Source organism: Podarcis melisellensis (assembly GCF_964234715.1).
Source record: "Podarcis melisellensis genome assembly, chromosome: 8".
In the NCBI taxonomy this organism is placed as follows: Eukaryota; Metazoa; Chordata; class Lepidosauria; order Squamata; family Lacertidae; genus Podarcis; species Podarcis melisellensis.
Genome location: NC_138540.1, coordinates 55,074,648 through 55,100,603, shown reverse-complemented (window position 1 = coordinate 55,100,603; position 25,956 = coordinate 55,074,648). Strand labels below are relative to the sequence as shown.

Sequence of the window (25,956 nt, the reverse complement as noted above, 5' to 3'; positions counted from 1 at the left end):
AAAGAAGACTTCCCTATTTTCCTTCTCTGCGTGATGCACCTTGCCTCATGTTATCTCTCTCTCTACAGTTGGATGGGAGTGAAAAGTGAGCATGCTGCTGATTTTGTCTGAGTCATCTTCCTTTTTAGAGATCTTCACTCACTGAAATTTGTACTGCAGGGAAATGGGTCGCAAACATGACTTTGGGGAAAGTGTGCTATGTAAAGAAATAGGGTGCACTTAAGAAGAGAGCAATATAAAAAGTAGTTCATTGGAAGTGATGGTGAGAAGGACACACGTCATTTTTAAAATAGGGGAAAAGATGTCAAGGAGATATTTGATATCTCAAAAATTGTTTCCAAGACAATTGACATGGAGTGTGTAAGGGGACATTCTTCCCACCTGTGTTCTTAGAAAATTTCAGTATGTTCATGCCAACTATATTACAACAATTAATTCAGTGTTTGCCTGAATGTTTTCCCATCTAAAGACCCTTCCTACATAAGTATTGTTGTGAGCATACCCACAATCATCTACTCTGATTAACTCATGGTTTTGAGTCAAAACACTTTGGGGTCTCTTGAAAATACAATGCCTAGTTATGTCTGATACACTACATATTTTGGAAATGAGTTAGTCTGTTTGTGAGTTTGCACACCTCTTAAGATATCATAACCAAATTTTGCATGATGTTTCCTGGAATCAAGGAACAGGCTTTCATCTATGTTTTAATACAACCTGACACCATTCTGAATCAAGATTTATTCATTATTACATTTATATCTCACCTTTTTATCCTCCAAGGATCTAAAGCAGGTATACATGGTTCCCCCTGACCTATTCCATCCTCACAACAAGCCTCTGAGGTAGGTTAGGCTAAGAGATGGCGACTGGTCTAAGGTCACCTAGTGAGCTTCATGGCTGAGTGGGGATTCAAAACCTGCTCTCCCAGGTCCTAGCTCACCACCAAATTCTGCATGATGGTTCCTGAAATCAAGGAGCAGGTTCTCCTCTATTATTGTTATCTATTGATAATTTGATGGTTTTATCTTTTTTGTAAAATGCTTTGAGGGTTGTTTGTTGTTTTTTTGTTACAATCAAGTGGGGTCTAAGTTTCATTAAATGAATGATGAATGAAATGCAAAACAAAGGAATCTCTCCCCCATTTCCAGGCAGGGGGAAGCACAGTTTTCTCCCTCCCTCCCCAACATAACTGCAAAGGCAAACTGGAATTTGCTGCCAGGTGGTCACATTATCCAGGAGCCTGCAAGTCAAGGAGAGTGAAGTCACTTTCATTTTAGGTGTCATGTTCAAAGCAGTTCTCGGCATCTTGCTGATCTGTGACTTGTGGGTGGGGAATGAAAGAACTGCTTGCAATGGGGAAAGTATTGAATCTGACATATGCAAGCTGCAGACAGGCTGTTTCACACAAGCAAGTCATCCCCTTATGCTTTGCCATTCTGTGGGCATGCACAGGTGAATTCACTGAAGTTTTTAGATTTGCAGATAACTTCTGCTTCTGGTGCTGCATCTAAAACTCTGGGGGCAGGCTTCCCCAACCTGTTGACCTCCAGTTGTGTTGTACCACAAGTCCCATAAGTATTGCTGGGGGGTATGTGTGTGATGGGAGTTGTAGTCCAGAGCATCTGAAGGGCACCAGGGAGGTAAAGGTTGCTCTGTGTAGGAAAGAACAAAAGAAGGAACTGAAATTGACAGATTAATTCATCCTTAATGTAGGGAAAGGCAGCTTCCTGTGTTCCCAGATGGCACAATTTCCATCTTCACCCCTGACCACAGTGACTTACAAGCCAAGGTTAACTGCAGCCAATAAGTCCAGAGAACTGAAGAAAGTAAGAGAAGGCAAGGCACACACTGCCCTCATCTAATTTAGAAGCTCAAATGTTGCAGCTCTTTTATTGAAGCACAAATAAGGAACTATTGGCACCCACCCTCGAGAGTCAGCCTTTTTCAGTTCCTTTTCTAAATGTCTGTCTTTGGACAAAAGCAATCCAGTGAGAACATCTAACCCAGAACTTATCCACAGTGGGATCAGATGAGTCACTCTTCTGCTCGGAAACTTTACTGGAATGCCTTTCTGTCCATTTTCAGTAACTAGGGCATGCACCCAGTGTTCCTCTTTATCTTCAGAACACACACACACACACACACACACACACACACACAGGCTAGGTAAACTAGGATTCTTAAACTGTGATTTCTGCATTGCAACGGGTTGGGCTAGATGTTGGGATCTCTTCCACCCTCATAGTTCTGTGATTCTGTGGGGATTTGTCAGTGCGGTTGCACCACGGCAACCTCTCCACTACCATGCCCTTCTCCATCCCAGGAAGCTGCAGCAACGCTCCAGACCCCCCCCCCGACCTCTACCATAAAAAGGTGGACTTCCCTCCATTCAGTTTAGCACATCTCAAATTATAAACAGAATGGTTGGCTACCTCAAGTGTAGGGTAGTCCACTGCCCACTTGACAGTTATGGACTTCTAAACTTCTATTTTATGCTGTTGTTTAATTTATTTATGGATTTGGATTATCAGTGAACAATACTGAACATATGAACTAATAAACAGTCATCAAAAGGAATGCAAAGCTTGGCAAATGCAGAAAGTAGGTATCAGCTGAAGGTTGCGACCACTTATGTTGCGATATGGACAAGCAGATAAAAGTATTGTTCTATAACGTTACTTTTAAACTTCTCAATGAGCCGGTGACTCTACAATCAATTCAGAGCACAAAACAATGCTGGCTTCTTCCTTTAACTACCTCCTGTAAAGCCCTCAGCTTATTAGGGGTCACGGCGAGGTTTTGACCCTGGAATAGCAAGAGCCAGTTATGCAGAGGGCTGCTGCTGTGTCTGCTCTTCCTTACAGCTCTGGGGGCATTCCCTTCCCTCACGCCAAGTGTGTGGCTGAGGCACACGGCTTTTGACACCCTGAAATGCACAAGGAAGTGGAGTGGCAAGTAGCAGCAAGACATCCTTGTGACTTCTTCACCCAGAGGATCATAGGATCCTAGAACTGTGGTGCTGGAAAGGATCTAAAGGGGTCAGCTAGTCCAACTGCCTGCAATGCAGGAATCACAGCTAATTGCAGGATTCCCAGGACTCCCTGTGCCCTTTTCCAGCTCCAGGGTTGAATTCCCTTCTGGGTAAAAGGTTGGTAAGGAGGCACTCAGCTCTGGGAAGCAGGCACAAGGGCTCTGGCAGGGTGCTAGAGCCTTCCAACCTCATTCCCAAAGCTAAGACCCTGTCAGAGCCTCATGCCTCCTTCCCAAAACCAAGTGCCTCACTTACCAGGTTTTGAGATGGTGCCCCATTGGCTCAGCGCCCAATGTGTGCCCACTGCTTGCACAGCTCAAAATCTGCTCCTGCTCTTATAGTTATTTACACTTCCAGCAACCCCTGCTGCCCCCTTAGGTAATCCCCTCACCTCTGAGTGGGTGGTGCCACCCACTTTGGAAAGCACTGTTCTATTGGGTCTCTTCTTCCTTTCCTTTCCTTTAAACAAAAAAGCCCTAGATGCTGCAACCTCTCCTCTTGAGGGATTCGTTCTGTGGAAATGCCTGACATGAGTTTTCTAGGCTAAGATCTACAAAGGCCACCATGGAACAAAAGAGGTGAGATGGGGATGAATGCCAGCCAAAGACGACAGAGGCACGGGGCGGTGGGGAGGTGGGGCACAGAGAACAGCTCTGGCAACTACGGCGGCTATCAATCACCGCGTTGAGATGTTTGGGGCTGCCAATGTTTCTGCAAAATTCCTTCCCTCTGCTGGAGCCCTGGAGTCAGCAACATTGGCTGGGAAAAGAAGCCAAAACTCTCCCCTTAGAGGAGTCAACCGTCTCCCGGCTCCAAGACAGGGTGCTGGCATGGAAAAGGAGCTTCACAATCCCCACTGACTGGCAACAAGCCCAAGCAAATTTGCACATCGCAGTCATTCCTCCGGGGGAATCTCTGGCTCATGCATTCATTTATTTGCGTGTATATTTGGTTACTAAGGTCAGAGCTGTGTCATCTTGAAGGGTTCCAAGTGGGCATTTGGCTGTGCTCCCCCCGCCCGCCTCCACCCCTGGACCACAACTTTTCTGCAACCCTGTTAATAATAGACATGCACTTTGCTTTAGTTGAACTAAATATAGATTTGACTGAAACTTCATTGCAGGAGGCAGGGGGGAAAGTCAAGCCAGCTTGCTCTAATTGAGCTTCTTCAAGCTGGTGCCCTCCAGATGTTTTGGATTACCAGTATGGTAATCAGCTTGGGGAAGACTGTTCGAAAGGAAAAACAGCCATACAGTACTCCTGGTTCTGTAGTATTATTTCAATTGCTTTGACCATTGTGTGCCCCCTCCTGGAGAGATCCAGAGGGTGGCAACATAAGAATGGGTCTGTTCTGTGATGGCTCCCCATATGTGGAATGTTCTCCCCAAGGAAGCTCACCTGGTACCATCATTATGTATATTTAGGTGCCAGGCAAAAGCTTTCAACTATAACCAGGCCTTTGGCCTTTCAAGATCTATGGTCTTTTAGAAGGGAGTGGGATGTTTTTATTGTATTTCTTTCCCCCCTTGGTTATTATTATTATTATTGATTAAATTAATGGTTTTCTGTGGGGTTTTTTGGTCTGTCTGTTTGGTTGGCTTTAAGTCACATTGGGTTGCCTTGAGCAAGATAAAGTGACTAACAACTTTTAAAAATGATGATCTTCATGGAGGAGAAGACTATCAATGGCTGTTAGTCACAGGGATGTACCATGGTCCCAGGTGCCCAGTTTTGAGGGGGTGTGGACCAGGTGCCTTTACGCAGGTGTTGGCTTCTGCGGGGATCTCCATCCTGCCCAGGCGCATCCTGGTAGGCCCCATCCCCAGCTCCCTGTCCTTCCCTGCCTGCCTGCCACCAGGGGTCTCTTTCCCAACACTATATAGAGATGCCAGGGATTGAACATGGGCCTTCTGCATGCAAAGCAGAGCGCTGCATTGGGTTGGTCCACTGCAAAACAGAAGTACCTTAAGCAAACAAACTGCTCTGCTGCTGCTGCTGAGCTTGAATGCGGCTGGCAGAGCCTCTCAATAATTTCTCCATTTGTTCTGTTCCTTTGGCCGCCAGGCTTAGCCTCATTGCTTTGCTCTCCTCCGCCCCATACAACATACTGTTTTATTGCCATTACTTGCAGTGAAGGTGGATATGGACCATTGCACGCGCTCCTCTGCAGCTGAGTTTTCCATACAATCTCTGTTTTTACCATCCTCCTGTGCCCCATAAACAGAGGGATAATGTTCCTGCCAGCTTAATCTGTGTAACTACAGCTATAATGGGAACCTGGGAGATAATCAATAAATCTCTAGGCAAGGTCTTGTTTTTAAATTTATTGTCATTATTTCTTTTATTATTATCATCAAGTGAATTCTGGTGCATCATCAAGAGTTGTTTGGCCGTCATGGAGATTGTCCTCCGCTCCCCCAATTGACAGCCGGAGAAACATATCCATTGTGTTAAGCCAAGCCTTGTTCTTGCAGGGTGTTGGTAGACATGAAGGGGGAGTGGGGTGGGAGCATGCCTGCCCTGCTCCCAAATGATTTTAGGTTTAGGAAGTGTCTTGGCTCCCCCCCCAAAAGAAACCACACATATGACAACCCTGGAGAGCCAACATACTGGGTGACCTTAGCTAGTCACTGTATCTTAGCCTCACTTGTCTCCCATGGCTATTGTGAGGATAAATTGGAGGGTGGGGATAAGAAACATGTACACCACCTTGAGCTCCTTGGAAGAAATGTGGGGTTAAAAATTGAAAGAATAAATAAAATAAGTAATAATTTTATTAATGCAGACAAATGTTACAGACTCGGCAGCATGGGAAGAAGAAGAAGAAGAAGAGTTTGTGACAGAGAAGTGTGACTAGCCCAAGGTGACCCAGCAGCTGCTTGTGGAGGAGCGGAGATGCGAACCCGGTTCACCTGATTACGAGACTACTGCTCTTAACCAGTACACCACACTGGCTCTCAGGAAAAACAAATGTAATCCAGGAGCTGCAAAGGATCATCAGCCTAATTTGGTGTAATGCAGATTCCTATGTATTTCCTTTCTTTGGGATTATTATTGCTGTTGTTGTTGTTGCTGCTGCTGCTGTTATTTATTTAATTTCTATACCACCCTATATCTGGGGGTCTCAGGGCGGTTCACAGAATAAAACCAGGGCAGAAAACAACAAAGCAGGCAAGGCAAGAAATATAAAATGGAAAGCATTGAAAAACACGAAAAGCACCTTTCTGTTTTAAAGAAAACATTTAAACTTTGGCCTGCTCCATGACACCAGGCCCCTCACTTGAGATCAAACCCTGGGAATCACAGAATTGCAGAGTTGGAAGGGACCGGTCATCTAGTCCAACCTTCTGTAGTGCAGGAATCATTTTGCCCAATGTGGTTTTCACAATCCTGAGATTAAGAGTTTCATGCTCTACAATCTGGGCTATGGAAAATGTGGGGGTGAACATGGGCAACTCAGCCTGCTTAGGGGTATCTGGTTCCTAGCTTGGAAGATGACTCAACTGTTTACATTGAGCAGAGAGTATGTCGCAAGCCACCCTGGAGAGATTCCAAGGGCCAGGCAGCAACACACTCATGTGGGAATGGTGTACTTCTCTTGGATTCCCTGCAGGTCCCATGAAAGAACAACATGGGGTGGGGTGACTGGAACCCAAGGAGATGCTTTGAGGCTTCCCCAAGAACTGCCTTGTCTGTCCCCCATGTTGAAAGGCAGGGTAGAAATGATTTATTTGGTAAAGGCTCTGCCCTGTAAGCTCAGAGTTACTTAGCTACAATGTTAGGCCACAGAGTGAATCACAGAAAACAGAAGCAAGGCTGTGCCATGCTTCTTACATTAACCAAGAGAAGCACCTCCCAGGAAGCCTAAGCAGATAAAACTAGTGCTAATACAAAGCATTATTTGGCACACAAGAGTGTTTTGCAAACACCCAGCAGGTTAGATTGCTGCAGCTGGCTCATCTGCTCAGATAAGGGTGCAAGTGGTCTAGATGTGTGAAGAGCGGGATGGGTGGTATCTGGGGACTCACAGAAGAGCACAGGATGCAGCAGTGGCTGCCATCTTTCATTTCCCCAAACTGCTCACACATAGATCAGCTGGATGCAGTAGAACCTGAACAGGTTCTTATTATCCAAATCCTTCTGATGAGGGAGGCAACCTAAAGGGTTCATTGATGGGAAGAGATGGATCTTTTGGATCACCACTTAGACTGCAATCCAAGGGACCAGTATAACCTGACATGGTGCCCTCCATCAGACTCATGATACACCATCAGTCCCTTCAGACAGCTTGGTGGTGTGTCCTGTTCTGGACCTTCAGAGGAGCCCACAGGGAGAGTGAACAACTTGTTCTAGCAAAGGCTAGAGTTGGACAGAGGCCTTTGGGGGCTGTACCTCTGGTCCACCACTCCTAGGCTCATCCTCCTCTTTGAGAACTACCACCGTTAAAGGACCAAGCCCTTGAACTGCCGATGAGCACATCTTCTGTGCTCTCTGGCCTGGAGCACTCCCTGGTGAGGTAGGTTGGCACTAGGTTCCTTGAGCCCAGGTGAAGCTGCCTGCCAGGGTCCTGACTCTAGCTCTATGGGTCCCACTGCTCTGGAATCTTGCCATAAGAACAAAAGGAGAGCCTGCTCTGGCTCCTTAGCCAATGATTCCACAGCCCAGAACTCTTGGTTGCTGCTAGACTCTGGGCTCATGGCAACACTGCGACAGGAGTGCTGTCCAAAACATCTGGAGGGCACCAGGTTGGGTAAGGGGGCAGTGAGTCCCATTTAGCTCAGTGGGGTTGCTTCCAAGTAGACATGCCGCAACTTTATGTGCACCCCTCTACTTCCTGGTGATCACAATCTAGTTCAGAGTTAGCGTGCTCCACCAGACAGATTCCAGTGGGTTGAACTGTGCTCAAAGTTGTATTGGAGGAGAGCCAGTGTTTGCAAGCAACTTCCCACGTGCAAATCCCTCATTGACTGTAGAGAAGTGGTTTGCCTTGCCCAGATGTGATCCGTGGAATTTGTGTGTGTAGGTGGAGGCCTCCTCAGTGGGGAAATACTAAGTTATTTCCACCAGACTGAAAACAATGGTTTAACTGCTGTTATGAAAAGAAGAAAAAAGAGAGAGATTAAGTCACTGGAAAAGGACCCATGGTTCTGGCTTTCTTGTGAGAAAGAGGTGGCAAGACAGCCATCTAGGGATGTTTACCTTCCTTCCTCTAGGGATCTCAGAATGCCACAACTGGAGAAGAGAAGAGGGCTGCATTTATGCAAGGTGACCAAGACAATTTGAAGAACCACACTGGAAGAGCTCTGCTGGTTCAAACCAAGGGTCCATCTGGTTTACTATCCTGCCTGCAGTATGGATGGGGAATCCATTCAATTTAGAGCACATTTAAAAGCCAATTTATCAAATGCACACTTTCCAAAGCAACGTGTGAATCAAAACACAACTGTCCTATGAAATTTGCACTTATCTGAATTTTGTGATGCAATTCTCCAACTGAACAGTGTTTACAAAAATGCACATATTGGAGGAAATGTGCACTAAAATTAAGGTAGTAGCAAGAATAACATGCAGAAATGCAACATATTGGGGGGAATTGCTCGCAAGCATGGGCATATTAGTTAAAACTGAATATAAGATATGTTTGTTAAGAGAAATTTGCACTAAAATGCAGATGAATTTTCATGAGGTTTTAAAATACCCCCGCTATAAATTTCAGATAACTAGAATTTAAGGTTGGAAAACTGGGAAACTAAAATGGATAGATCATTCCACCTTTACCCACAGTAGTGGCCAACCAGATACCTCAAAATGTGTCCCAGTAGAGCAGGAAGGCCTTCACCCCTCTTGTTGTTTGCTTCTGGTGCCTGGCACTTGGAGGTATACCGTCAATGAACATGGCAGTTCTATTTAGCCTTCAAAGCTAATAGTTGTCAATAGGCAGCCATCCACCCTCTGATTCGCTGGCACAGGATAGTGTTCTATCCTGTGGCAGCGAATTCCATAATTATGTGCTTGATGAAAAGCAATCATGGAGATGAACGCAACTCTAGCACTTTCCTCAGAGCAGGAGCAATGATGCTACCTGCTGAAACACCAGGACCCTCTTTGCTTTGGTGAGTGAATGTGGTGCATTGTGAGCTTCTCCCCCCAAGATCGTTTGGTCGGGGACTGCTCAGAAGTGACACATGAACCCAGTGTGCCAGCCTTTGCCCAGGATTTTCCCCTTCTTTCCCTCCATGCAGCAGAAATGCTTCCAGTGCTTCCATTCCAGCTTGGCTCTCTTCCGGCATTGGAGTATGCGGAGGATGAAGTTTAGGTGAAAGATTGCAGGGGAGGGAAATTGAAGGATGCGGGGGAGGGTTCAGCATTCCTCACACTTTTTGGTCAGATCCTCCCCATCCCTTCAATCTAATTCATAACAAAGCACGCCTGGTTTGGCCTTAATTGTTCTCTGCTCTCCAAAACAGTGGCTCCTCTATGTGGACATTTTTATTCAAATAAAAAAAAAGCACCCTGAAGGTATGATCAAGGGATGAATAAAAAGCATTGGCTTCTTATGGGAAATCTGAGACGTGACATGACAACCACCTTCAAATATCTGAAGGGCCGTCTCGTGGATGATAGAGCAAGCTTGCTCTCTGCTGCTCCAGAGAGTAGGACCCAAACTAATGGATTCAGAAGGAGATTCTGACTAAACCTTAGGAAGAATTTTCTGAATATAAGATCTGTGTGACAGTGGAATGGACTCTCTTGAAAGGTGGTGGACCCTCCTTCGCTGGAGGTATTTAAGCAGAGGTTGGATGGTCATCTGTCAAGGATTCTTTAGCTGTGATTCCTGCATTGCAGGGAGTTGGACTAGACGACCCTCAGGGTCCTTAAAGGTAAAGGTAAAGGTACCCCTGCTCGTACGGGCCAGTCTTGACAGACTCTGGGGTTGTGCGCCCATCTCACTTAAGAGGCCAGGGGCCAGCGCTGTCCGGAGACACTTCCGGGTCACGTGGCCAGCGTGACAAAGCTGCATCTGGCGAGCCAGAGCCGCACACGGAAACGCCATTTACCTTCCCGCTGGTAAGCGGTCCCTATTTATCTACTTGCACCCGGAGGTGCTTTCGAACTGCTAGGTTGGCAGGCGCTGGGACTGAGCAGCGGGAGCGCACCCCGCCGCAGGGATTCGAACCGCCGACCTTTCGATCGGCAAGTCCTAGGCGCTGAGGCTTTAACCCACAGCGCCACCTACAATTCAATGATATTTTACCAAATTCCACATTACCCCCATGGCTCTCCTCTAGCTTCATTGCACAGGCCTGCCCCACACATTATAGCTGGAGGACACAGAGACCATGGCAGATCTTGTCCAGAAATCCAGAGAAAGATTTCTGAATATTTTTTGTCGGTTGAATTTGCAGTCCTGGTGTTTGTCATCTCTCTCTCTCTCTCTCTCTCTCTCTCTCTCTCTCTCTCTCTCTCTCTCTCTCTCTCTGAAGGTTGGGAAATATCTTGGCTCTCATCTTTCCTGTTATGATACATAACTGATCTGTGGTCAGAGCCCTCAAGTTCACAACCTGTTCTGTAAAAAAGAAAAGAAAAGGAGCAAAAGGAGCAAACTTTCCCCTTGCAACTTCTGCTGCAACATTATGTAAAAATCGCAAACCTCTTTTCCTGGGGAGGGGTTCTGGTTTGCGACGATTTCTGAAAAGAGGAAGCCATCGTTCTTTATCCTGGTTGACCCAAATGTGCAACGCTTCCTGTGGAGAGACCCACAGCAAAATCAAAGGAGGGCAGCTCTTTTCTGCGGTCGATTGCTTCCTATCACACATTCTATGGAGAAAGGAAGACAATGACCATTTATTATAAAACCAGCACCTTCTGAGGCTGCTTATCTGATGCATCAATTAAAAGAAAGAAGCCCGGGTAGTAAGACCACCCCCACCAGGGGTTATCTATCCTCCACATCTGCAAAGTTCCATAGCCGAAAGTGATGGCAGAAACAGTTTTAACATAATTAGCAAGACAAAAACGAATGAGAGAGGAGGCTGTGTAAGGAGGGGGCAGACAGCAGAGGAAATCTTAACTGTGCATGGCAGGAGGTCAAATTGAGCAAACCTAGAAGTCTCAACTTTGAGACAAACAGCTTGATCAGGGCTGGGCAATCTAAAATTAGACCCCAGCCAGCAACAGCATTCAGGGGAACAGGAATATCAGTCAGAGACTGTTACATAAACAAGCCACAAAATAGGTGCAGTCCCACATCTGACAGTGCCTGTTCAGTGACCACATGGTGTGTGTGTTTTGGGTGTGTGTGTGTGTGTGTGTGTGTATGACTGACAGGACCTATGTTAATGTGGCAATGATCACTGAAAGCTTTAAAATTTGAAAAGCAAAACAAAACCCCCAATTACTCTTGAGACAACGTATAGATAAAGGTATCATAGAACATTCATTATGGTCAACTTTTAATACAACTGGAGTAGAGAATATTACTTAATACATTATATCAGCACTACATTGTAAATACGTGAATACAGGTCATAAACAAAAAAGAAACAAGCTGTTATCTTCATATGTGATGCACTTATGTGAATAGAAATAGCCCCAAACAATAAAATATATTCTAAAAATGAAATAAAAGAAATAGTCAAAACAAGCAAACCCTAAAAAGCGCACTGTAGGATATCGTGGTAGGAGAGATATATGTTGGACTGATGATAGACAGTTCACTGATAAATAATGGTACAGCAATCAGTCATTTACGAGTCAATTCTCTGGTGCCCTGTTTAAAGCAATAAACTTTTTTGAGCCTTTTTGGACACAAAGTTCTCAATCAAATCACTGTAATCCAAACCTCTCCCAATTTTATGTTCAGCTGAAATCATGTCTAATCCTAGTACAGGCCCTTGCAACCTAGAAGAGCACAAATAAAGCTTTATGAATTTCAGCTTTGAAAATGACCTCTCACCAGTTCCAACTATAACATGTACAGTGAGAACAATGTGAAGTACTGCACATAAATTGGGGTAAATACCTTAAATATTATACTCATAAATACATGGAGGGACTATCAAAGCTGTGCATTTTTCTTGAGCTTCATTCTTTAACTTGATGCCATCTTTGTTTGCTCAAAATGAGAAGGCAGTTAATTGCATGCAGCCTCTACTTTTGGTACTGTGTTTGCAACAATAAATATCAAATGCATGACAGAAATGCAGAAATGGCCTCTTCCCTAAAAATCCAGTGCTGCACATCCCAATCAGAAGAAAATGGTGCAATTATATGCATTACTCAGAAGCAAGTCCTACTATATTCAGTAGGATTCACTCTCAAATGTGTCTAGGATTACAGTTTTCTTTGGGCATAGACGTTTGCACTGGTGTGTGGCATTAAAAGCTCAACAACTTTTGCGTCCAGATTTTCGCTTTTTGAAATATGGCAACCCTACTGGTGGCAGGACTGGAGATCCAGCCTTCCCCCAGCCTTATTCTGTCCAACAACTGAATTGTCTTCCAGTGCCATCTGCACCCACTTCTTCTTCAGCTTCTAGTCAGAGCCAGTGGAAAATGCTCCACTCTGCTGAGATTTCATTGTGAAACAAGAGCTTCTTTTCTGTTTTCCCTTCTTGCTAGAATGAAATGGCAGCTGCCGCCTCCTGATGCCTCGAATGAACAGGGCAGTTGGCCTTGTGCAGGAAAGGGGCATAAGGGCAGCTCTTGGCCAAGGAACTGGCATACTAGCGATGTGCATGGGTCTGGCTTAAGGCGGAGGGGCAGGAGGAGGGCTTCTGCTTGTGTTTCTGTAGGGAAGGTTTGCTTGCCTGTTATGCTGCTGGGTTTAAAGGCAAGGCAGACTGAGACTGACTGATGATAAAGGAGGCAGGCAGGATTTTGTACCAGACTTTGGAGCACCCTAAGTGTAGGAACCTGTGTGGTGGCTCAGTTTGCCCACCCCAAAAGCCACCCCTGCCTCTTGTGGAAGCAAATTCTCTAGTTTAGCTATATGCACAGAGTCCCTCAAAATTTATTTTCTCCTATGTGTGTATAGGATTGCGGTCTATGTATAACGTTATAGCGCTGAAAATAATATTTAGCAAACTGGTGCCCTCCAGCTGTTTTGAAATAGAATTGTAGAGTTGGAAGGGAGCCAAGGGAATCTCGGCTGAAGCATCCATGACAGATGGCCATCCAACCTCTACTTTAAAAACTCCACTGTCGAACAGGCCCCATCAGTACAACCACCATCAGTTCCAGTCCACACAGCTCTGCTGACTAGGGCAGAGGGAAGTTGTAGTGCAGAACATCTGGAGGCCACAGGTTGATGAGGAGTGGTGTAGAGTTGGTAGCAGCATCAGACAGTATTCCCCGCCATGCCTGCTTCCTCTGCAATTATTCCTTATGTTCTTCCATGGAAACGCTTTTTTGCTGGTGCTGCTTCTTTGCCTTGCTGATCTAAGACCAGTTAATATATCAGTTGGAAATCCATCATGGCAATGCTAGCATTTATCTATCTCAGAAGCAAATGGAGGGGTGTGCCTTTGGGGGGTGAGGTCAAGCTGTTGGAAGGTTGCAGCGCTTGCTGTGGCTGTAAGTAACATAAGAAGAGCCCTGCTGGATCAGGCCAGTGGCCCATCTAGTCCAACATCCTCCTCCTCTTCCTCCTTCTCCATGAATTTGTGTAATCCTCTCTTAAAGCCATCCAAGTTGGTAACCATCCTTGCCACCTGCGGGAGGGAGTTCCACGGTTTAACTTTGTGCTGCATGCAGAAGTCTTTCTTTTATCTGCCCTGAATCTTCCAACATTCAGCTTCATGGGATGTCCACAAGTTCTAGTGTTATGAGAGAGGGAGGGAAAACTTTTCCCTAGCAACTTTCTGCATGCCATGCACCATTTTATACACTAAAATGTGAGGTGTAGGTGACCTGATTGGAACCATCGCCCTCCTTGATGGAGAAAGGAAGAAGCCCTGTTGCAACACCGAGTTATGTTTTTGAATAAGCATTATTGGGAGGAAACCAGCCCCTGCCGATCACTTTGCAATTAACAAAGGGTGCACAACAGGACAGGAAAATCTAACACCAAAGGAGTGCTCTGCATGTGCTCATCCTTGCCCATGGGAACCGTCAGGCTCAGCAAGTGCAGTCCAGCAAATCAAAGCTCCGCAGAGAAGGATAAGACTGAGTTTATGGTATCCTGGAGATGCCGGCACCTGGGCCTTGCATCACTCGCGGCCCGGCTCAGACAGCTGCTTTTGCTCGGCAGTCAATTAAGCAAAATTGTCAGGAGCAAACGAACAATCTGCATCCTGGCAGCAGTGGCGTTCAAGTGCTTGTGGTGAAGAGCTGGCAGAGCAGGGGTGCAGGATGCTGTGGAAGGTACAATTATCCTTTCAGCCGGTGTCAATTAAAACCTGCACCTTCTCCACACATCTGTTTATGTTTCTAAGCCCCTGTCATCACTCTCTCGGCATAATAAGAATTTGGACACTGATCAAATCCCTCTTTCTCTGGAAGAATAAACACTGCTGCTCTTCTCGCTACCAACTCCCTAAGTAGAACGGTTTGCGATAAAGTGGAGCAGAGGGAGAGATTATTCCTTCAAAATCAAAATTGGATTTTTTTTTTAAAAAAGCAGACAAAACCGCAGGGTTTATGTGTGTGTGTTTTTATGTTTTGTGTGTTTTTAATTTTGATTTTGTGTATGATTTTTGGGTGGTTCTTATCTCTTTTACATAATGTTCATTGTTTAGATATACCGTATTTTTCCGTCTATAAGATGCCCCCATGTATAAGATGCTCTATATTTTTGGGGACTCAGATTTAAGAAAATGGGAGGAGATGACCCAGAGTATAAGATGCCCCCTAATTTTTGACATTATTTTTTAGGGGGGAAACCTAGTCTTATACATGGAAAAATATGGTAGTTATATTACTTTATATTGGTATTGTTATTGGCCTTTATGGGCATATGTTTAAACAATAAAATCATACAAAGTCATCCAAATGCATTGATAATCCAAACACATACAATATATAAAAGACTAGATAGCCACCATTTAATAAATCAGGCAACTTTAGCTTTAGCTTTAAAGATCTCGACTAAATACCCTGAAACAATCTTGGTAGTTTCAGGAGTATCATTCCTCAACAAATATTGGATTGATAGAATCATATTATGATTCTACGTAATAGAATAATAGAATTGGAGAATTGGAGGGATTCCCAATGGTCATTTAGTCCACCCTCACCCCAATTATTATGATTAGGAACATATTGGTGGTAGTAGTACTATTTGGTTTGAATGTAGAGTTGGTATTGTATTTTTTTATATGATTCCTTTTTGTTGAAAATTGTAAACTGCTTAGAGATTTTTGTTGAAATGTGAAGTGGTATATAAATTAATGAAACAAATAAATTATAAATTAACTAACTAAATCTACTACATATTTTAGAAGTTACCTGTCTGTTTTCTATCCATTTGGACACCTCTTAAGTTATCATAACTAACATGATGATTTCTGAGACCAAGGAGCAGATATTCATCTATGTTTGGCTACATGCAAACACCGTTTTAAATGAAGATGGAGGACTAGACATTTCAAAATGGCACTTAGTATGAAGCTGCTAATAAATTACATTTAACATCTGCTTTTTGTAATAACCTCATTTAAAATGAAATCAGAATCTAATAGAAACAAAGTCTAAACATAGCAATATCAAAACCGAGCCTCTATCAAAACACACTGAGTTCAAGACTAATTTTTATATATATAAAAAATAACCACAGATTATTTGAACCATTTCAAACATGTCACAAGAAGTCATGGTATGTTACAACTATTTGTGACTGTCAAACTTATAGTTTAGTTTACTTTCCCTTCAGCGCTGGCTCAAGGCATTTTGCTTGCTGGGGCAATATGGCATCCCTCCTGTTTCATGTGCAGGAACTGACCAGGCTAAAGCTAGTGTGGTTGGAGTGATACGTTAGGATGTGGGGAGATCAGAAATCCCTACTCAGCCATGAAGCTCGCTGGGTGACCTTGGGCCAGTCACCATTATTTGCCTAACCTACCTCACAGGGTTATTATGAGAATAACATGGGGAAGGGGGAGCTGTGTATGCCACCCTGAACTCCTTGGAAAGGTGGGATATCATCATCATCATCATCATTAACAACAACAACATAATTTCAGCACTGGGGATGGGATGGCATTCTCCACAGCCACTGAGGATGGCCGGCTGGCTTACAAGATACAGTGCAGGCTGCGTGGCACACGCAGAGCTGTCCTCCATCACCTTTCTGCCACATCCCACCCTTCAGTATCAGTTGTCTGAGGAGGTGGCTGCACCCTGCATAATGGTATGTCTTGGTCTGTTTCCATTGTAGAGAAATTCTGCTCCACTGAGGACTTAGGTTACATGAGTTCCTGCCCTCTCAGCCTAGTTGGGCCTCCTGGATGCAGAAGTTAATGCCCGGTGGCTCAGGGTTGAGCCTGATGAATGGGGTGGAGCAGAACAAATAGCAAATGCTCTCAAGCCAAAGAACAAATAGCCCACCCCTTTGATTCTGCCATCTCCCATAATTGGAGCTGGCAGACAGTCCTGAACTCTGTAGCCATTTCAGAGCATCAGTACAAGTCAGTTAAAGAGCATCAGACCACCTTCTCTCCTAAACTGGGCATATGTCTGTGTCACCTTTCAGCCAGAAGGAGTCTACAGCATCCAAGCTCTGCTGCTGTTGACACTTCGATGATTGTTGTTTTGGCACCTAGCACCACGACTTTGCTTTGCTAAAACTTGTTGCTGATACTGGTGTAAAATTCATTGGACTGGTGCTATTCAATGGTCTTTGTTGCAGGATTCTAATCAGCCATCTCTGTTTTCATTGGAAGCTGCAGATGTCAGTTCCCTTGGGGTGGGGGAAACAACCCCCCTGTATCCTAAGCCTGACATTTAAATTCTACCAGGACAGAACAGCCCCAACAATTGTAAAATTATCAGCACAAAGAATACATTCAACTTCCTTGGTGAAGTCTGGCAGCTCAGAGACACGTAAATTGGTCCAAAAACAATTATAGATCGAGACACTCTGCCAATTGTTATAAAATCCCCCAAAACTTGGAAGACATATTTTGCCATTAGCATAATTTTTGTGGAACAATGAGGATCTGAAAATTACAGAACATATTCTTGGAAGAAGAATGAGAGACAGAGAGAGAGAGAGAGAGAGAGAGAGAGAGAGAGAGAGAGAGAGAGAGAGAGAGAGAGAGAGAGAGAGAGAGAGTCCTTTATTTTCAAGGGAAAGTACTGGAGTTAGTTTAACTTCGTAAAAATTCTCACATAGACACCATTAAAAAATAAAAATAAAAATGGCTGTAGGGAGAAAGGCAGGACCTAACAGGAAGCATAATTCCAACTGTTCTACCTACTATCTTCTCAAAATAAGGAAGCTTCATTTGTGCCTGGTTCAAAAGAAATAAATTCATGGGTTAATTAAAGAAATAAAGGCATATTATAAGCAGTCAGGAGTGCCAGCTTGGCCCTGTGACTGTGGGTGCCTGGGGCTGTGGGTGCCATGCAGTGTGCATGGTCCTGGCACCAAACTTTGTGGGTGCCTGGTCCCTTCATGGGGAATTTTGTGGTGCTCGTGCACCCAGTGCCCCAGGGAGTTGGCACCTACGTAAGCAGTACAACTAAGCAGGTTAAAAATTGCTATCTATATATTAAATTAAAATATGTTATATTGCCAGTGTTGAAAAGTCACTAAAAACCTGCCCCAGAATCATTGTGGACCACATGCAGCAAAACTAATCCCGGCTTCAGTTGTAACACTTGTAGCAGAGTATTAACAGTATGCTAAGGATTGGCATCTAGCAGCAGACACCAGATGAGGAGAGACTCCAGGTTCTTTCAAGGTTTGGCTCTCACTGTTTCCCATACAGTGAGCCTAGTGTTGCTTTGTTTGAGCAGCTTTTGCCAAATATTTTCAAACATGATGGCAAGCTAAGACAGAGTCTGCTACCCAATGATGCACATTTCCCTGAATTTGAGAAATGGGATCTCTTGGCAGAACACATGGAATTCAGCTTCCCTCTTTGCAGAGATTAATGGGGTGTGAAACTCAATTAATGCTTTGTTTTGTTTCTCATTCAAATTCGTTTTTGAAACCTTCAGTCATTAGAAGGGCATTCATTTTGGCATGAGATTTTGTCCTTCTTGGTCGTTCCAATTCATTTTCAACCCCATTGATTTTAATAGGAGATCCAGCTCCATTTCTGCTGCCCATAACTTCAACATTTTCAGTCCAATTGGCATGACATTTTGTCACAATCATCTCAGGGGCAGCACCTGCAAAATTTCAGGCAGGCAAGGAAAAGGACAACTAAATTATAAGCAAGTTTCTTTTTGACACACAAGTCGCTTAATCTAAACTATTAGGCAAGGCAGAGAAGTATCGTGTGAGCAGATCTGGATAATGCTCCAAGACAGCAGAGGTTTCTAGTGGCACAGGAGCTGGCAGGCAGACAGTCCTGGGTGAGTTTTAAGCAGAAGACTTTGGCAAAGTAGAAGAGCAACCAGATGGATAGAAGATGATAAGATATAAGATAAGATAATAAGATAAGATAAGATAAACTTTAATCGCATTGGCCAACGGCCATAGCAACATAAAACAAGCCATATATACAAATAAAATATATACAAATAAAAAAGACAGCAATGGGTAAAAAGGGCAATCAAATGGCCAAGATTATCGTTCAGATAGTAGCCCTTAATCTCATTGCACCCTCGATAAATCTAGCAACCTTTGCTGTTGTCTGATCATTTTGATCTGATGAAAGTAAGACCAATGTGGCCTCAGATGAGCGGCCTGGGATAGTAAGTAAGAGTGGGGTAATGATCTCATTCCTCAGAACTTTATAAAGGGGCCAGGACAGGAGAACTTGAGCCACTGTTTCCAGATTACCATCTCCACAGGGGCAGAGTCGTTTCTCAGTTGGAATCTTTTGGTATCTGCCCTCAAGTACGGCAGAGGGCATCACATCCAATCTGGCCAGTGTGAAGGCACGTCTGTATTTTGGGATAGTTAATTTATACAGATATGGTGCCAGGGAATCAAACTGAGAAGGGGGGGGGGAGGCATACCAAGGGCAGAATTTCTTTATAATGGAAGATGGATAGAAGTTGAACTGGAAAAGAGGCTCACGCATATGTATGTGCTTGGGAGGGGACAAAGAGGCAGAGAGCTGGCCTTCTTACTGCAAAAGGGCCTATAAGAAAGGACCCACAAATCATACTGAGAACTTGGAGAAAGTGGATAGTGGAAAACTTCTCTCCTTCTCTCGTGACACTAGAGACATCTAGTGAAGCTGAATGTTGGAAGATGCAGACAAAAGACAGTAATGCTTCATGCAGCACATAGCTAAACTATGGAACTTTCTCCCTCAGGAGGCCACCAACGTAGATGGCTTTGAAGGTGGATTGGACAAATTCATGGAGGATATGGCTATCAATGGCTTAGCCACAGTGGCTTTGCTCTGCCTCCACTGTCAAGTGCTCTTGTGCTCTGCTCAGGTTCTGCTTGCACAGGCAACTGGCTGGCCACTGTGAGAACAGGATGCCAATCCAACAGGCTCTTCTTATGTTCTCATGGGTTTCAGCCCCAAAGGTTCAGTCCCGGCTGCACCCTATTTCTTTCACACCAAGCTTTGGACCCATCAATCCCAGAGCACCCTGGCATCTGGAAGAAGAAAGGAGGAAGTGGTTACTCGATTCCCTTGCAGAGCCAGGAGGCAGAGCAAACAGCTAAAATGAAAGCACCTCCTCTGGGGTTTCAGTAACCCAAGTTGTTTTAAATGTCTGTTGATTCTGTGCTTAAATAATGCAAACTATTCTGAATGGCATGTAAGCTATGAAAACAGGGGTTTAAATAACTTGGCAGGATGTTTGTGTGTGTGCGGCTTTCGGGGGTTGGAGTAAAGTTTCACAACTGGTCAGGCCAGAATCATGTCCAATAGATACAGGCTGCTGGGCTGTTTGTTTATCTATTTTGGTAAAATAAAACAGGGCAGGAGGTCGGTGAAAATTCCGTGGCTCAGCCATCAAGCCTAATCCACTCAAGTGAAGATGGAGTATTGCCAGCCACTAAGGCTCTCTTCCTCAGCCTGGTGCCCTTCAAATGTTTTGGACTACAACTCCCATCAGCCCCAGTTAGTGAATGCTGGCTGGGGCTGATGGGAGCTGTAGTCCAAAACATCTGGAGGGCAGCAGGTTAGACTGATGTGAATTCTGAACGAGGAAACTGTAGCACAGCCAGTTGGCATAAGTAGCTTTTTGTGGAATTCCACAGTGGAGAAGGAAAAGCCACCGCAGGATCAATTCCATCCTTTTTCTCTATGCTCAGTGGTTTCTGTGGGTGTAGCTTTCTCTGCTGGTGGCCGTGGCTGGATTTGCTCCCCTCTCCTTCCTAGGCAGCTACTCCTGCCCACTCCCTGAAATGTCTTACATTGTTTCCCAGTTTTCAAGTAACTCAGATTGTACAGATCAGGAGCAGAGCTTCAGTCCTCCTTCTGATACCTGAAATTCAAACTTTCCAGGTGTTAGTCGGTGCTTGCAAGGAAGTCCATGGCAGTTACATTTCTGTAGTCATCTTGATCATACAAAGTTAATTATGTTTTATATCAGAGACCCAAAAGAAATAAAGAAGAATTTTCCCTACTGCAGTTTTGCAAATTGGGCTCCCTTAGATATGCATCTTTATACACATACTGATTCAGTTCTTTTGATTTGAGAACTGCTCCACAAAATCTGAAGACTTGTGAATTTTTAAGAATATCTGTGCATCATTTCATGCATTGTTTTAGTAAACGCAAATTTGACTCTCATTTTAATGCAAACCAAACTGAAGCTGTTAATTTCACATCTGCATGTGTTCATCCAAATGTCTGTTGCATCCCATTTCTTCATGAATCTGTATCTTAAAAAAATAAAAATGCCTGCATGAACGTTTAGATTTAAGGACCTATTTAAATACATGTTTAGGAACATAAGAAATTGCCTTATTCCAAGAACTGTGTGAAAGGAAGTGTGGAAGCTGGTGCATAATTAAGTCCTGATGTACACATTAATCTAGGAAGTGCAGATCAGGTCAAGTTTGTACTGAAACTGCCAAAGATCAAATTCCTCAAACATCTGTAATCTAACCAAGCTCTCAGAGCTTCTTAACCCAGCCTAAAATACAAATGCTTACAGATCTTGCCAGCTAAGCTCTCCTTTTTATTCTTGCTCCCTCAGGATTATAGTGAGATTTTTTTGGTCAGCATCCCCCTGCCCCCTGGCCCCCAATGACTTGGGTATTCAATGCAGAAACTTGTAACTGAGTTATTTGCTTTGCTGTTTGTAAGTATCTGTTCATTTCCAGGAGTATAAACATCAGCTAAGATGTGCGTGTTTCTCTTTTTTAAAAATGTCCATAAAGAGTACTCCTTTCCCTGAAATTTGGCTAAGTTGTGATCCCTTGTAGCATTGTTTGGATGGAAAAACATCAAAGTTACAAGCAGAAGAAGGGTGTCAGAGATTCCAGTAAATTAATCAGAAATGAAAACAATTGGAAATGATGTCAACCTGTTAAATTTGCCAGAAATGTGATTCTAATAAAAAAATAACATTAGTCAATGTCAGTGATGCTGATGAGTGCACTGGAAAAGGGTAGCTGGGAGAGAAGGGAGAGTGGTCTGTGGGAATCTGTATCAGCCAGGAGGCAAGAAAGCTTCAGAGGCCAGGAAAGCTTCAGAGCTGGGGGGAAGAGGAGGAAGAGGCAGGCCAGGGAAGTGAAGGGCGAGGTGTTTCCCCACGCTCTCCTGCATCACTGTCTCCCAGAACCAAGAGGGGATGGATACAGGAAGAGAATAAGCTTCTGTGCAGGTGTAGCCTCCAGTTACATGTGAGCTCAGGTCCATGATTTCCAGGTCCAGGTCTGACAGCAGGATACATGCCTAACCCCTCTTTGCAAAGGTTTTGCTTTCTGCATTTGCCATTGAGTAGGGCAGGGAGAGAGTGGGAATTATGGAAGAGGAAGGAGAACATCAGAGAGAGAGAGAGAGAGAGAGATATGATGATGATGATTAAAAACCCACAATCTCTATTCAAGTCACAGAGGAAAGAACTGAATTTCCTGACAAACCAATCACACCAGAGTTTCTCATTGAAATCCCTTTGTTTCAAAATGACCACTTAAAGGACAGAGTGTCCTATGGCGTTGAAATATTCACTCCTAGTTTCTAAATACTGCCCTTTCTGATGTCTGATTTGTGTCTGTTTATTCTTTTGTCTAGAGACTAGCTTTTTTGTTTTACCTGGAATGCAAAAGGGAGTATGCCCCCCCCCCCGATAATTAACCATTGCTGCATATGGCCTATGGGTGCAAAACAGTAGGCCACCCCTGCTGTAAAGCACTGTATGATGGTGCTGCTGATGATTTGCCGTTTCTGTCCTGTGGGGTAACAAACTCACAGCAAAACCACTCTGAAGGAAAACACAACTGCTCTTGGATTTCTGAACTGAGGGTGGGAGGGAACAGCCCAGACAAGGTCATTGTTGGGATGGTTCAGTCGGCAACTTGATCAGAAAGGGCAAGGAAGGTTTACCTGTTGCTGACTTGCCAGACCTGAAAGGCATTACCGAGGAACCCGAAAGAAGCCACAATCTTCTGAAAAGTCTGCCACCTGGTGTCAGTTTGAGAGATACTGGAATTCAACAATGCCAATATCAAGTGGGTTTTTGGTGTCATTGGCAGGGTCTGGGCAAGCAAAGAGGCAAACCTGGCAACTACCCAGGGTGCTACCATCCTCCAGAACATAACCGCAGAGCCACTGTGCAAAAAGCACCCCCACTTGCCAGGCAGTGACTCATGCTTCCTGCTCTTGGTAGTAAAGCTACACTAAAGTGACACTGATGGCTCCTCTCTTTCTGCTCCAGCACACTCCCTTCAACTTCTGGCCTTGCCTGTGCTCAGACTCTGATATATACTCACCATGCCTGCTCAGGGGACAAAACAGAGAGCTAGCCATTATACAAAGCACAGCAGAAGCTTAATGGCAGGTGGGTTTTCAAAACCCCCAACAAGTGTCAGAATGAGTGGCAAGCCCCAGGAAGAGTGCTGTTTGTCTAAAGTGAAGCTGCCCTCCCCTTTGCCTTTGCTTTGAGGTGGGTGAGTGGAAGATGCCCTGTTCTGTTGGCAGTGAGAAGGGAGTGCAACTCTGTGTTACTTGGGCCACATTAGGATATTTGCATCTCCTCCCATGGAGTTCTGCCTGCATTTTATATCATGGCATGGAAGAAGGAAATTTAGGCCAGCCCTCACCAGTCTGGTGCCCTCACAGATCTATAGGAAGACAGAGATGTAGAAAACTGCATTATATCAAATCAGACCGTTGGCCCATCGGGCTCACTATTGCTGACACTGACTGGCAGTATTTCACATAGGAACCTTCTACATGGAAAACAAGGGCTATGCCACTAAACCAAAAGGACCCTTCCTTACCAGCTGTCTGGGACTGGTGAGAGTTGAAGTCCAGAACATCTGGAGGGCACCAGGTTAGTGAAGGATGCCCGAGATAGCCCAGTGACTTAGGGTGCATTCACACATGGGAAATATTGTTTTAGTTTTCCTGATGATAATGTGAATGTCTTGTTTTCTAATGTTCCTTTCACACTGCTGCACCTGTTGCATTGTGGAGCTGTGGCTTTCTGATAAGCATACTGGCATGTTGCACTGAATTCTGTTCACACCAGTGGGGGTGTGAACGTCATTGGACAACATTGCGACTTCCTGACCTTTTCTGTACATGCCTGCCTCTGTTTCCCCATGATTCCCCCATGAAAATGGCAGAAAAGATCAGTATGCCATTCTACCACCCCAAATTTCATCACTTCCCTCTCACAGTTTTCTGGGTTAAGGGGGCTGCCAATGGATTTTCTCCTGCAGTCAAATAACATGGAAATTAAGGCTAAACTTGCCCTATATTCCATTAATTTTCTAAAAGGGGATTTTACAATACACAAAAGCTCAAATATAATGCAAACATTTGGAGTTAGGGAAATGTTGGGGAAATGGAACAAACTGCTATGTGAACACAGCCTTTACCTCTTCCAATGTTGTGTTGCAACTTGGTACTTGTGCAGCTAGAAAAGTGATTTAAAGGGATTAACATTGTGTTGAGGGGAGGAGATTTCACACCTCTGCCCCAGCTTTGAGATGTTTCAGATCAACACTGAAGATATAATTCCCCCCCCCTTAACTTTGCACCTATGCAAACCATGTCAGGATTTGCTCCTTCCCTCTGCCCAAGTTCAAGTATACTGTTCATTTAATAGCTCTGTTACTCTGTTACATATTTCTTCTTCTGCTCCCAGGATTGATAAAACAGGGTGCCTGAAGGAAATCTGTTCCTCTTTGCTCAAAATGGGGAAGATCTTTATTAGGGATGCCAGTGGTTTTGTTTCTAAACACATCAAGGCTGCTGGATAACCTTAATTAAATACCACAGAAAATTGGGGGTGGCTTCTTGCATGTGGGGCTGACGGCATAATTACAAGGACAAAACTAAGCTCCTCTTAGGAGCGATTCCACTTTGTATGCAAATTCTCTGCTGCCGAACCTCATCAGAAAAGTTCCCACCCAAAACAGTCTAAAGCACAGCAGTGGAAAGTCACTATGTCTCCAGTTGCACTAAGAAGGTGAAGACAGACGGGCTGGAGACTGACAACATAAACACAATTTTGATTTTAAGAGGAAGTCTATTGCCTGCCTCACACCTAGATGACAGCTGCTTCAGACAGATCTATACCACTTAGCGAAATGAGCCATTCTCACAGTTATACTACACTCACTGGTGACAAAGTCATGGCACCACGAACCACGTCCATGTAGTCCCAGCTCCAACTTTCCCTTTGTCAGGAACTCTCAAGGATCAGCCTTTGCCAGCTTTCCTTCCTTCCTTCCTTCCTTCCTTCCTTCCTTCCTTCCTTCCTTCCTTCCTTCCTTCCTTCCTTCCTTCTTTCTTTCTTTCTTTCTTTCTTTCTTTCTTTCTAGTTCTATGGTTCTCTCCAGGCATTTTGGACTATAAGTCCCATCAGTCTCAGCCAACATGACCTTGAGAAACTTGCAGCAGAATCACAGCTGCAGAAAGGCAGGCTCCATCTAGGCCTTTGAGTTCTTATGTGGAGGTTGTGGAGCATGGGCAGTGCTCCACATCACATAAGGCCCAAGGAAGCCCAAGCTGCAAGATATTCAGGGGACAGGAGCAGGATTTTCTCCCAACACAAATGGCAGCTTTGGGACAACAACTGGGGAGGAAAGGATTAACACACACCTGAGCTGCAGTCACAGGAAGTATCAAGCTCTCCCTCAGTGGCTTCTATTTGTATTCTTTTTTTTAAAAAAGCACATATTAAAGACAAAGATGTATGCAATGGCTTTTGGATAGTGGATGAGATTGTTTTAAGATGCAAAACTTGATCTGGATACTTGAGATCCTCCTGCTCCTTTAGTTGAACTCCTGCAGCCGCTCAATGTGCTTCCCAAACTGAGGTTGCAAATCTTCTATGAAGAAAAGGTGTTGACCATGAAAACTCTGACATTGAGAGCTGCTGGATTACATGGGGAGAGGAGCTAGATAAACACGTATTGTTAAATTATGGAATTTTTGCACACAAGAGGTAATGATGGCCAACTTGAATGGCCTTAAAAGGGGATTGGGCAAATTGCTGGAGGATAAAGCTACCCATGGTTACTAGCCGCTGCCAGAGGCAGTAATGTTTCTGAACACCAGTTGCTGGAAACCACAGGAGGAAGAGTGCCCTTGTGCTTGGATCCACTTGTGAGCTTCCTAGAAGAGGCATCTGGTTGGCCACTGGGAGAACAGGAGGCTGGATTAG

General features: G+C 44.4%; 1 long non-coding RNA gene across 1 annotated transcript in view; it reads right to left on the bottom strand.

Annotated features, from left to right (window-relative positions):
• Positions 1-6,744: 6,744 nt before the first annotated feature.
• The window catches only part of LOC309376443, a 40,510-nt gene continuing 21,298 nt past the window's right edge, over positions 6,745-25,956 (bottom strand). Inside the window, exons 2-3 of the long non-coding RNA XR_014171191.1 lie at positions 10,686-10,852; positions 6,745-8,379 (exon numbers count right to left, since the gene is read on the bottom strand). This is a non-coding gene — a long non-coding RNA (uncharacterized lncRNA). The remainder of the gene's footprint in view (positions 8,380-10,685; positions 10,853-25,956) is intronic.